This window comes from Falco biarmicus, chromosome 4 (genome assembly GCF_023638135.1).
Source record: "Falco biarmicus isolate bFalBia1 chromosome 4, bFalBia1.pri, whole genome shotgun sequence".
NCBI classification, from domain to species: domain Eukaryota; kingdom Metazoa; phylum Chordata; class Aves; order Falconiformes; family Falconidae; genus Falco; species Falco biarmicus.
The window spans coordinates 108,547,018-108,560,265 of record NC_079291.1 but is presented as its reverse complement, the minus strand read 5'-3'; positions in this window follow the sequence as shown (position 1 = coordinate 108,560,265).

The window sequence follows — 13,248 nt, the reverse complement described above, 5'->3', positions numbered from 1 at the left end:
TACTGTAACTCTCTATGCCTGCCCTGTCCCACGCTTATGGTTGGCTCCTGCATTCCTTGGTGTGTTGCAGTACAGTTTTGCTGTGGCCCGAACAACAGTTATACCTTCCCCTGGAAACAGTAGCAGGGGTCCAGAGGCTGACAGTCATCCCTGCATACAAGTCTGTGATCTGTATTTGCATGTAGAAACAAGAATATTCCTCTGGGTATCCTGGGAAAGCACAGGGCCAAACTCAGGTCTGATACATTACTGTTGAAGTCAACAAACTCGTGCAGGGATGAAATCAATGCAGCATTTCGACTTTAAAAAGAGGAAAAGCAGAAACACCTGGGAATAGGTTTGATCTCTGAGCAGACTTGAACTTGGCTTTCCTTGGTGCATGGAAGAATGGCTGAGGAAGAAAAATTGCTCCCTGGAATGGTTTACCTGAACATTATCAGTTTGCCAGAGGGTGATTATAAAAGAGTAAAGGGAGGAATGACATAAAAAGAAAAACAAACAGGGAGTGTCATGCATGGAAAACTAAGGCTTTCTTTTAGGTACAGTTGGTAAAGCAATGACTGAACTAGTTACAGTTATCCCAGCCATGCTGTCAGCTAATGATCAGCTAGCAGGCATAATAAATGTTTAAAACTAGCCTTAACAGTGTAAAATTTTAAGGACCTTAAAACAATAAATGGGATGGCTCAAAACTTACATTTAATTAGTACCAGTCAGGGAAGCAGCACACCTCCAGGAATTTCCATTCATTCTGCCATGCCCATGTTTTCTCAGACATAGAGAGGAGAAATGCACATCAATAAAGCCATGGACAGAAGGGATGAGCTGCTCACCGCAGAGTGAGCACCAGCTCCTTGCGTGGTGGCATACACATTGGAGACTGAGTATTGGGACAGACATGCTTTTGGAGGCTTTCTACTGTGAAGAGCTGGAAAGCACCATTTCAGGATATCACTGCCAGGAATTACATCCCTTAAACCGTAAGTGCTGAGGTTTACCATGGTTCAGTGGATACAGTTTAGTTCTGGGTTCTTGGCAAGATTAGTCTATAGACTTGCATGAAGTCATCACAGTGTGGCATGTGGTTGGCTTAAAAAATGGAGCAAAGCAAGAATCCCCCTTGCTGAAAGCTGGCAGGAACAGAAGGGAGGAATATTTTTGACTATATGAGTGCAGGGCTTTGACAAGGGAGCTAGCTGGCTTTAATGGTTTGTAACAGACTGACATAATGTTGAAGAAAGGAGCCAGAAGAGTGGGTGGATTTCTCGCTGGCGTTCCTCAGTATGTGAGTGTGGCTGGCATTTGTGAGTGCACAGTGCGGGTGGGCTGCTAAAGACTGGGCTGCCCCAGGTAGCAGCCATGGCCAGGAGACTGCATCTTTTCCATCTGTGCCTGGCAGAAAGATGGTGATCGTTCATGGGAATGCAGGTGTTGCTGCACTGGTCTGTGACCTTGTTCCCTTATGTTTGGATGGTGGCACTGCCTGTACGCTGCTAAAATGGAGCCCAGCCCAGAACATGGCAACTGAGTTCTCGGGCCTCATTTGCATTGATGCTGAGGCTACCGTGCACTGCCTTAGCAGTGTATAAATGAATTTCAGTAGATATAAATTGTACCTATCTTCACTGTAAGGCCACTGTACCCTAGCAGAATGATGCAAAATGTTTTGAGAGTAAAAGATGCCTCATTGGTTGAAATGCCTCTCCTCCCTTCAGCCATCTGTAAAAGCATGGTGGAACTTCACCTGAGAGCACTGTTTTGGCTTTGGCCATTCATGGGGATGCTCTGTCCAAAGGACAGAGACCAGCTGTGGTATGGGCATCTCCTTGAGAAGTGACCAATGTTTAATTCCCTGTGCTGCTACAGACGTGATGTGTCTGGACAAATCAGCTAAATTCCCCTCTACCTTGCTTTCCTCTCCAAACTGGGAGTTCTAATAAAAGTAAATGCTACCTAAACATTTAAAATATGAGTTTAGGGTATTTCCTGTTTCCTTTAGTTTTTCTTATTTCTTTTGGGAAGAAGTGAAGCTGAATTTGCTACACTCACCAGCTCTTTATCTCTTAACTCTTTTTTTTTTTTTTTCTTTTTTTAGGAAAAGATTTTTCTTAAGGATTTTAGACTGATTTTACTGTACACTGCACTGAAACAACTGGTAACTTTTTCTTGTGTTTAGTCTGAGAGCTGGGTTCTATAAATAGAATGTCATATGGCAAGCATATAATACCCATGCTCTGTGGTCTCTGCTACTAGTTTTAGGTATGGAATTGAGGTTAATGTTCATGTAAAAGCCATAATTTATTTGGAAACTCTAATCTACAAAAATGTACCTTTTCCCACATTGCTGTGGGAGGGGTGAGAAGCAGTGATGGACAGCAGCTTCATCTCTGGGAACAGATGGAAGGTCCAAAGCAGACGTCTTCAAGTGGAGTTGACATTTTAAGCACTATGAAGCCTGCAGGGAGAAAGAACATAGTTCCTGAAATATAACGATATACTTGGAAGAAACAGACAAGCTTTAGAGCATGCAAAATGAAAAAGCGTTTTGAGACTGAATGCTTTTTTTTTTTTTACCAGTTTATACTTATGTGCAATAGTTTTCTTTTCCCTTAAACCTTGTCTTGCTTGTATCCCAAGACCTTCATGTCCAAAGTTGCTCTAGTAGGATTTGACTTTCTAACTTGCTTTCCCATACTTGATATTGGTGTCTGCATTTGTCCACCTTTAAGGCATGCTGTATCTCCTGGACACTTGGCAGAGGATGAGAGAGTAAGGGTTTATTTGCCGTCCTCATTGTTTTTACTGCTGAATGTTTATTTATCCATTGTCAGAATAAGCAGTCATTTGTACTGGATCTTAATTTAGATTATGGATATCCTAAGTACTTGAGTAATAGTATCATTGTTATTAGGTTTTAAGTAACAGCCATGAGTAAATAATTATGGCAGTATAAATATAAATCTACTTAATTATCTGAGTCTTAAATAAAAGGCAGTAACCCAAATCTAAAAAAATAAAACCAAGTGAGTTACTACATCAGAAAGACTTCAGAAAGAATTTGTCTCCATTATTAAATTTAAAGTGAGCCAAATCCTGAAGCTCCTCAGTCCTGAGGAAAGGTTTGTCCAAGGATTGTAACGAACTACACCATGATAAATGATGACAGAAGGTGATGATAAATGCAATGTGTTGCTTATTAGGACAGGCAGAGGTAAGATGGTAAATGATGGATACCAATCATGATTTATTTGCAGAAGAATTGAAAAACATTCAAGCTCAAACTTAAATAGAAGCATTTAACGTAAGCAGTGTGTTGGGAATTTGCTAAATAAGTTTGTGCAAAAAATGGAGTCTTAAGAGTACTGTTAGGTTGCTGAAGCAACTGGGACCCTTGCAGGAGCTCTGTGTTCAAACCTTCTCCCACTGCTTTGCTTTTGTCTTTAGGTCCTAGCAAAGCTGTTGGTAGAACAGGATTAGGGCTGCACTGGGTAACATCACATTGCAAATGGAGAAACTCACGTTATTATCATGTCTTTATCATCATGCAGAGTAATGTATTCAAAGAACAAGAATGCTTGTTTTTTTCTTTCATTGGTTTCCTGGTGGAAGATGAGTCTTACTAGAAGAGGAATGGGTCAGGCTAACTTTTCTGGTACTCTAGGATTGTTGCCCCTCACCTCCCTCCAGTTTCTGCTGAATCCTGGGCTTTATCCTAATGGCCTCCCCAGGCAGCAGCACTGAGGAATGCAGAAGGTATATGGATTTTCTTGGAGACAATGTTGGCCGTCTGCAGTTTTGGCATAACTTGTCTTTCCTGTAACAAACATACAGAATCTTTAGAAAGAATTTAGAAAGTTAAAACACAAATACAAATGGTAAACACTGCTGTCTTCATATGTTTATGCAGAGCACTGCCATTGCTGTGAAGCTTGCTGCTCCCAGTTAGATGCAATATTCAGATTAATGAAGTTAGAGCGGTCGCTGATCTCACTCTGTAAGTGATGGAGTAGTGTTAAGTTGAAACCAAAAATACCTATATGCTATCAAGGACAAGTAGCAGCTTTCAGGGGGGATTTCAAAACAGATGGGCAAAAAGACAGTGAAAGAGCTGCTACTTTTTTTCTTTCAAGGAGTAAGTAAGGAAAGAACACAATTGCCTCTTATTTTTTCTTTGTCTCTTTTAAATGTTGTCCCTTAGCTGTACGGTTACTGCTAAGGCAGTGTGTTTATTTGCTCTTTACGTAGAGGATTGTCAGGATAGATAGTTTACAAGATGCTCACAAGGTTTGGGAGACCTGGGTTTAATTCCTTCTTGCAGAAGACATCCCGTCTAACCATAGGCAACTAGCTTATGGTTGTAGAATATTTTCAAGATGGATTGATTCTTTCTTTCTTTCTTTCTTTTTATTCCCCCCTCCCACCTCAATGAGATAAAACATTCAGACTAAAAAGTGTTCATTGCCTGTCAGTGACGCTGAGAGACCTATATCAGACATACAGTGAAATACAATAACGCTCTTCCACCTTGTACAAGTGCTGTGAAATACATTCAGGCTATGTGTTAGGCTAGGGAATTATATAATGATCATAGAGTCAAATTTTCTGTTATCCGTCTTCTATAGAAATGAAGTGGAATTAATAGTAATAAGCAATAAAAATGTATACCGAAACTAATTGATTGAAATGACAGCCTTAGGGATTCTCTACATCAGATAGGTTTCAAAAACTCATAGGAAAAATTTGGTGCTTGCTAGATGTTTTACATTAACTTCTCTCAAGTTCATCTTTGAGTAAAGCATTAATAGGTAGTAAAGCAGAAAACTGACAAGTCTTCTGCATTTTCTGGGTTTCAGTACTTCGATTCTGTAGTAACTCTGAGCCCAGCTCGCTAGTACTGCAAAGCAGGGGTGGTGAGCTTCAGTCCGTAGTTCCTGCCTAGCCCCAGGCTGCAGCTTTCTTTTCTTGGAGTGCGGGGAGCCCAGTGGACCATCACTACCCTGGGGTTTCTCCCGTTCTGTTTGAAATGGAAGGAATAACCAGTATGCCAGAGTTGAACCCTTTCAAAACATCGCTTGGACTTTTGCAGTAATACAGGGAAAGAAGAGCTGACTTGGGAAGAAATCCCTCCTCTTGTTTTGTTTAAGCTCTTGCGGGGGTGATGGGTGCAGCTATGTCTACCCAACGTTTTCCAGGACAAAAGTGGATTACGGTAACTGGAAAGAAAGAAATGGCAGCCATAGTTGGGAAGGAGATGAGACCATGGGACACCAGCAGAGGAGGCAAAGCAGACTGGGTGAGAAGGAAGGACAAACCAGGCTAGCGGGGGAGGGCATGGACCTGCCCAAGGAAATAAGCCTTTGGGGAAAAGAGGACTCAGCCCTGGAGTTATCAGAGACAACTAAGACCTGTTATATAAAATAAATGCAACTTCTCCAAGGCTTTGAGCATGCCAGTGCTTCTCAAATTATTTTATTTTCCTAGGATCTTGGCATCAACCACCAACAATATGCTCTTTACCCCACAGATACATGAGGGAAAATAATGCTTTCTGCTCTCTTATGAGTGGGAATCTGCAGGGGCTCTCATGAATGAGACAGAGGAGGGAAATGGGTAGCAGGACAGTTTCTAAATATAAATTAGCTGTGAGGACAGGAGTGGGAACTCTGTTGTGTGGGCCGACTGGGGGTACCACCACATATGGCTGAGAGGAGCTGATTTGCAGTTGTCTTACTCTTTTGCTAAGATTCACGTCTCGGAGTCTTTCAGGAAAAGACTGCAAACCTCAGAGCAAAATCAGAGCTGCAGTTTGGCTGTTTCAATCTGCATGGATTAGGCCTTCTACCTAAGCAAGTATTTTGGTATTGAATTAATTAGCAGTTCTCTTACCGCAGCACTTTCACAGGAACTGCATCCCACACCTGCAGCTCTTCACCTTTTTTGGCTGCAGCCCCAGTCAGTTAGTCAGCCAAGCTTGGAGCGTGCCAATACCACTTACACTGAGCCCAAGTCATTCCTGATGTAATCCACCATCTTTACAGAGTTATACCCACAACGGCCTTGCTTAATTATCTCGCTGTATTGCATAAATCGGTGCTAAATCAGGCTCTGCAGACTGACTGATGCTGCACTAACATTTGAGGTAGACTTTGTTTTTAGTGGGCAGTTAGCAACGTTCTCACAGTGTGCTTCACATACTGCACAATAATATGAGAACGCTATATTACAGCTGTCATTCCCCTTTCGGTTTCATCATTCCCTCTGGCTGTGCAAATGGTTTTGCTTTTGCAAGTTAAAATAAAAGTGTGGCTAATGGCCACTGCCTACAGTTATGGCATAAATTTATGTTACCAACGTAGCCTGGCTGCAAAAGAAGGCATGAAACTGCTGAGGTGGAGCAACGTGCAAGTTAGGGTACGTGCTGAGCCAATATTATTTTGTGAACCAAGTAGGCAAAAATCACAGGATGCACAAGGGGCAACAAATAGCTTTCAGAGATGATGGGCAGTGTAAATCACTAGTTTTCATTTAACTCTAGGGTTACTGGTAGCCTCTCATTTCCGTGTGTTTCCCTCATTCCATAAATTCTGCCTTCTGGACCTTTGTCCCTTCCCTGCACCCATCTTGTGGCCTTAGAGGCACAATCACGCTGCCTTCAGGTAGCAGACAGGCTGTGAGGCTCAGCTTCTATATCTGCACTTACAGCACTACAACCAAATGATTCTGCATTTCTGAGATAACATTGTTTGGAGTGGAAACAACATCTAAGTATTATAGATAGGCCAGAATGAGAACAGTATTGTTAAAGATTTTGTCATTCATGATAAATTGTTGCAAGACCTGTTTCTTAGCTTCAGAGGATGAAGGCTCCTTTTTAAAAAGGAGCATCAGCTGATCTAAAACTAGATAAAATTCACAGCACTACATTACATTCATCAGCAGAAATAGTCAGAAAGATGAAGTGTACCACCATCATGCCCAGGAAGAGAAAAGTGCAACCAGTATCAAATCCCACACCTCAGGGGTTTATTTCAGAACTAAGTAAACTTCCAGAAATTTTTTAACCTGAGATTCATTTCCTGCTTTCCTAACACAACACAGTTACTCACAGGGCTTTCAAGTCAGGGTACTTCAGGTTTGGAGGGCTATGTAAGCCATGCAACCGTTTCTTCAGGAGCAGCAATGTCACCAGGGTGGTCTATTTTGCATAAGCCTGGATGCCCTCTTGAGAGGCACAATCCAAACAAGAAACCAATTTGTTGGAAATCTTCCACCAAACTGGTGTTCTAAAACTCATGTATTCATGTGAGTATCCTAACGAAAGTCACTGGAAATGCTGAACAAGATCTCCTCAACCAGAGTTAATTTTTAGCATCTTTTAGAATTGTGCAGCTTTACAGTACAGCAAAAGGTAAGAGCGAAAAGGAACATGCTGGAAACACTGTAGTGAGTAATGGTAATTGTGATGAATGTATTTCAGCTGCTATAAATATACAATTTACTGTAAAAGATCTGCAAGGGAAAATAATAAACAGCCAATCTGAGGAATTGTTATTTTTTTCACATCCTCCAGAGTGGTTATTTGCGAAAGATGTGCTTGTTGTGTTCCACTTATATCAAAAAATGTACGTAGGCAGGTTTCTGAGCCTCACACACTCCACAGTGGTTTGTGCTGAGGGTGTGTTTTCTGGTTTGGGGCTGGGAGCTTTGGTGGGGTGGGTGTGGGGGGGTGTTTAGGGTTGGTTGGCTGTTTCTGAATAGCTTTCTATGAAATGGTGTTGAAAACAGGAGGAATACAGCCTTTCCTTTCCATGGCAGCAGGGAAGCCAGCAGGCCTCCTGTTCTCTCAATATACTTAAGCGTAACACTAAGAACTGAGTAAACTCTCTACATCAAGAAGAAGAGCACCTATGTATTACCCTATGGTTGGGGGAAAATACAGTCAGAATATACTATAAAATTATTAGGTAGAAGCAGAAGGAGAAGACTTCTATTCCTCTGTCACTATTAATTTACACAGCCAGCTAGCATTTTTATTCTCTTTAATCTTTTATTCTGATTGCCTTCATATTCAAATGTAAATTAAAAAAATAAAGAGAACTGGCCAGGAATTCTCACCTTTACCTTACATGCTCTTTTAATATTGGCATCTAGCAGTGTGTCATACAGCAACAGTGCTTCTATGATGGAAGGAGCTTGCTGGCTGAAAGGTTTTTGAATGAAGCTTCAGTGATACATGGCTCGTAAATCTGAGAAATCCAGAGTTCTGATTTACACTTTAATTAAAGTATGTATCATACATATATTAAAATTCAAATGCTTAACTAATATAAAGGTCAATGGAATGCATAAGCTTCTCTCTTCCTACATTTTTAATTTCCACATTTTGGTTCACTCAGGCAAATGTGCATACAGAGCAATCAAGAAACTTAATCCAACAGTTTATAAGGAAAGCTATAGTGATGTGTCTTAATCTAAATTCAAATTACTTTCTTCTGGGGAAAAAATTATAGCTGTCAAAACCATTGCTGTACTAACTATAAGTTTATCACTTTTGTTACATAATCTCTGGTGAAATTAGATTATAGAGCCTGTTTCTGATTCTTAAGGCTGACACACCAAACCATAAAGTGCCTTGATTCATAACCTGTTACACTTGATTTAAAAAAATGGGTGTCTAGAGACTTATAAATACCAGTGACATTGACATAGCTTCATTTGCAAAGAAATTACATTCATAGCTCTGCATTAATGTGTAAATGCTTATGAATGAGAACTTATTTATAAATGCTAGGAAAAAATATTTGTAAGATTTACAAGTGAGATATGATTTATCTTGGGGAGTTTATAATTTCAATTATATACAATTAATACCAGTCATAATTTAAGACTTCTGGTTCATGAAAGGCTGTGCATATTGATTAGTTCTCTTTTATTTTTCCGTTAGACATTAAGAATGTTGTGCTCTGAAGAGCTGTGGGTTTTTTTTAAGGACTGTAGGTTTTCATCATGTAATAGCAAGCAATAGCACAGATCTATTTCATATGGTATGGGTAACTCTCAGCTCCTAAATACCTATGTGTGGAATTCAGGATTTGCAGTGGGAGAATATTAATATGATAGCTAAAACTTTGCTAGGGAAGGTGAAAATACATTTTTATAATTACACATACCTGGTATCTTTCAACATGGAGTGTTATCCTTATGGTATCTGCTTGGTTCAAGGCACTGATTAAGTACCTCTGGTACAAGTGAGTTGTGCTCAGCTGGGACAATGAGGGAAGGGCACCTTCCAGCCACATTTATATATTCCCCATCACATGGCTGCTGGGATGAGGCATTTTCTTGCCCACACTAGACAAGATTGCCGCAATGCTATGGCTCTAAAGGTTTGTTTCCTGCAATAGGGATGACCAAGCAACAGAGATTTTCTGTGGAAACCACCTTCGCTCATGAAATCTTAGGTTCCAGAGACTGTAAGTGCCACAACCATGCAGCTACGGCACTGGCTCTGTATTCCCTGGGGAAGTGAGTTATATTTGCAGACAGATTTGGTTCTATTTGTGTTTTATACTCAGTAAGGCACCAGGCCAGCTTCCCATTCCAGTATCTTTGACCTTGTGCCTACCTAAATCCTGAATTTTGAAATAGAACAAAGGATGTCTGCGCAGGAGTATTTTAGAAATCTCTGGGAAGACTGGACAATAATATGAGAGCATGGGGTTTCTTTTAAATACATGATGTAGAAATATAACTGTAGTGTCCACGGATGCTTCCAGACTGGAATCAGAGGAGCAAGCTCTTCTGTAGGCCCAGAAAACCTTCAGTACAAGACAAGTACTAACAATCCAGTTTTCCCAGTTTGACAATGTCCCTCAGTTCTCTCAATGTCAAATGATTCAATGAGTTGCTAAAAATACTTCCCTTATGCACAAAGCCAGCCTACATGAAAGGCCAGCATTCTTTGAAGAGGAAAGCATCGTAGCTGTCTGTGCTGACTGACTACTCCAAAAAAGCATTCTGCAGATAGCTGTTCAGCTTTCTGAATGGATTAGCTTTGGCTATGCTTACACCCTCTTTGTATTTTCCACTTGTATGAACATATAGGCATTATGGGGTTTTTTTGCTGTGGGTATGCTTGCTGCCAGTTAATTTTAACTTGGAAGTGTGGGCACCAGCAAATGGTAACTTTTAATTTTGCTTTTGAGGTCTATATTGATCAAGAATATAAGAAGTTATGCTCATCTTGTTAGGGAACTAAAGCAGCATGTGTGTTTTGGGAATAATCTAAGCTGCTGTTACCTGTTTGGGTAGCTCATTAGTACAACATTAAAATTGGCAAATAAATTATTAGTTCAAATGCTCTTAGTTAATGTCTACATTTGTATAGTGTTTGATCTGAGGCTAAAAAAGGTCTGAATGAAACAAAGTTTAACCTTTGGGAGCTTCCATTTTTCACTTGCAGTGAAGATCCTGTGTTCTTTGGTACAGCTGTGGAATTTTAGAGCACTGTAATATTGGATGACATGAAATTATATGACAGGCTGTCCATTTGTGAAGCAGCTGGAGTATAGGTTATGTACCGTAAGTGGATGAGACATTGAAAGAGGAACTGAGGAGGATGAAGTGGGGAACTAAGCAAGTGATGTTGCAGTTGTTCACAGCCTCAAATACCTTTTCCCAATAGCCATCGTCTTACTCATGCTGCGGTAGCACTGTGAGGAGGGTGACAGAGTTTGGAAATGTCATGTTTGAAACAATTGAAGTATCCTGGATGGATGAAGTTCTCCTAAAGTTTATGTTGAAGGTTGTTTTTTTTATTTTTGGAAAGGGAAATCAGCTATATCTCAAAATGGCAGATGTTTGAATGTGCCTTAATTTGACCATAATGTAAATTCATATTTTTTTCAAGATAAGCCAACGTTGGGATGGGGGCGGTGGGATGTGGGGAGGGAGCAGGGGAAGAGAGAGAGACCGAAGTAGATTGGAGCCAAACACAGCTGAGGGAAATGTGAAACTAATCTGCAAAAAGCCAAGTCATTTTATGATCTCAACAAGAGAGATCAGTGCTGGAAACTGTAATACGGTTCCTACATGGCAATGTCAACAGCACTGAGAGATTTGGTTCAGCAAATCACTTGCATATGAGGCCAATCTAGGCAGTATGTGGTTAAACTGATGACTATTGGCTTCTTTAAACATTTAGCTGAGTTGATCTTTGTGCTTTCATACTCACTGTCTGTATTTAGTGACACTTTCAAATCACAGTACTAAATGACTTTGTAGTATTTTCTTCCTAAGTGTCTGCTGAGGGACAATCACCTCTTCAGAAATTTGTAGTAATCCTCATATTCTAGAAGCTTGGTTTGGCTTGATCCTATTGATTCTGTTCAGGCATCTTCTCACAACTGCCTATAGCCCCGATAGTGTCACAAGAAGAATTGCTACCCTAAGGGTCCCCTAAGGCCAAAGGCAGAAGCCAAAGGGGCAGCCTCCTATCTTTTTTATTAAACTGGCAATGTTTACTACAGAGACCTTTCTCACTTACATTAGCCAGGCCCTGAATCACACAGCTACCATCACAGTCCATCCTGAAGCCAAAATAGCTGGAGATGTATGTATAGGACAGTACAGAAACATGAGAAGATCCTGTAACACACCAGCTTATCCCAGAGAGGTGCCCTTTATAGCACCCGTATGTGTCCTCTGTTCAAGGCAGGGTGCAGAGTATTGTTAACTTTGAAGACTCGGGCAAGACTATGGCGTTTTGGTAGGCACTGGCAGCTGTCCTGCATGGCAGACCAACCGCTGCGTCCTCAAGGAACAACAGCAGGCAGCCATTTGCTTCAAAATTTCTAGCCAGCCTCTCAGCCAAGCAAGGAAGAGTCTTTGATAACTGAGATGCTGAACATGCTGAAACCCAGCTGTGTTACCAAATAGTTTTATTTCTTCTTTAAAGATCTTTTCAAAAAACATTGATGAATTAAAATGCTTTTGAAATCACAGAAGAAACTGCATTTACATCTCTTACTTCTATCTCTCTCTCACAAAAGAAACCGCAGTCATTACTACAAAAGCTAACACTTGTCTGCTAGTGATGGATGTGTATGAATGAGAAGTGAAAGTTCGTTTTAATCTTAACAGCCCAGTGCCACAGTCAGAGTTTCAGCCTCTTAATCAATCAATGTCAGACAGTGTCACAGTCACTAAGCGCCACAGTTAGCACTGCACTACCCTGTTACTCCCATTACTACTCCTGCTATTAAATGGGCTCCGCTTCAGAATTCCTTTCATCAGAAGACAGTCTAGGAGTGTGTAAAAAACTGTTTTGCTAAGAATACTTGCTGGACTTTGAGACATCCAGATGTCTGCCATCTTCTCAGCTGGCTTCAGTGTGCAGATGGCTAGGCAGCAAAAGTTTCTGCAGAGGGGGGCACAGTCAATAAGGCTGAAAGACAATACATCACCTCCACGAAGGGAAATAAAAAAAGGAGTAGGCTGAAATAGGCCATGGTGGGTGACTCAGGATAGTGCCTGAATCTCCCATTCTGGTGCAGCTTCTGTCTCTATTACTGGCATTACTAAAGCAGGCCAGCTGGTATAGGGATGGGTGGTACAGCTGCTACACCGCTTTGCTGTTCTAACCCTGCTGCTGTGTCATGGACAGGGTACGGGCTGCCCTTCAACACTGCTTAACAGCTCTTGACCTTCAGCTCTATTCTAGTCTCTAACGTGAGAACTGAAATTTAAATCAAGCCAAACAGATTCCTTTTGTCATTTAACTTCATGCTGCAATCTCACTGCATTGCTCCCACCTATACCTTCATTTTTTTCATCTTGGACTGACTGCCCAAAGGAGTTAGGGAGAAGTATTTTTTTTAAAAAAAAAAACACATTGCTTCTAGAAATAGAAAGACATTAGAGGGGGTTTTTTAAGGGCTTGCTGTCAAGAATGGCCTAGAATTTTTTTTCTGTGAAGAATGTAAGAATTCTATGGCAGTCTTAAAAAAAAAAGGAGTTCCAGTGTGATAAAGCTAACAGTGGAAAAATAATTTTCTACCTGACAAAGAAGCGTAGCTTGCTACTCAGAACAAAAGACTGCTGGATCCAGTGAAAATCTGAATCTATTCCCTCCTAAACCAGGGCCTCTAGGAAAGCATTAACCTGCAGCTTATGTACGGTTGTCGAGGGAGATGGAGGGGTTTCACCCTGCATAAACCCTTTTCAGATGCAGACACCATGCCAGAATTT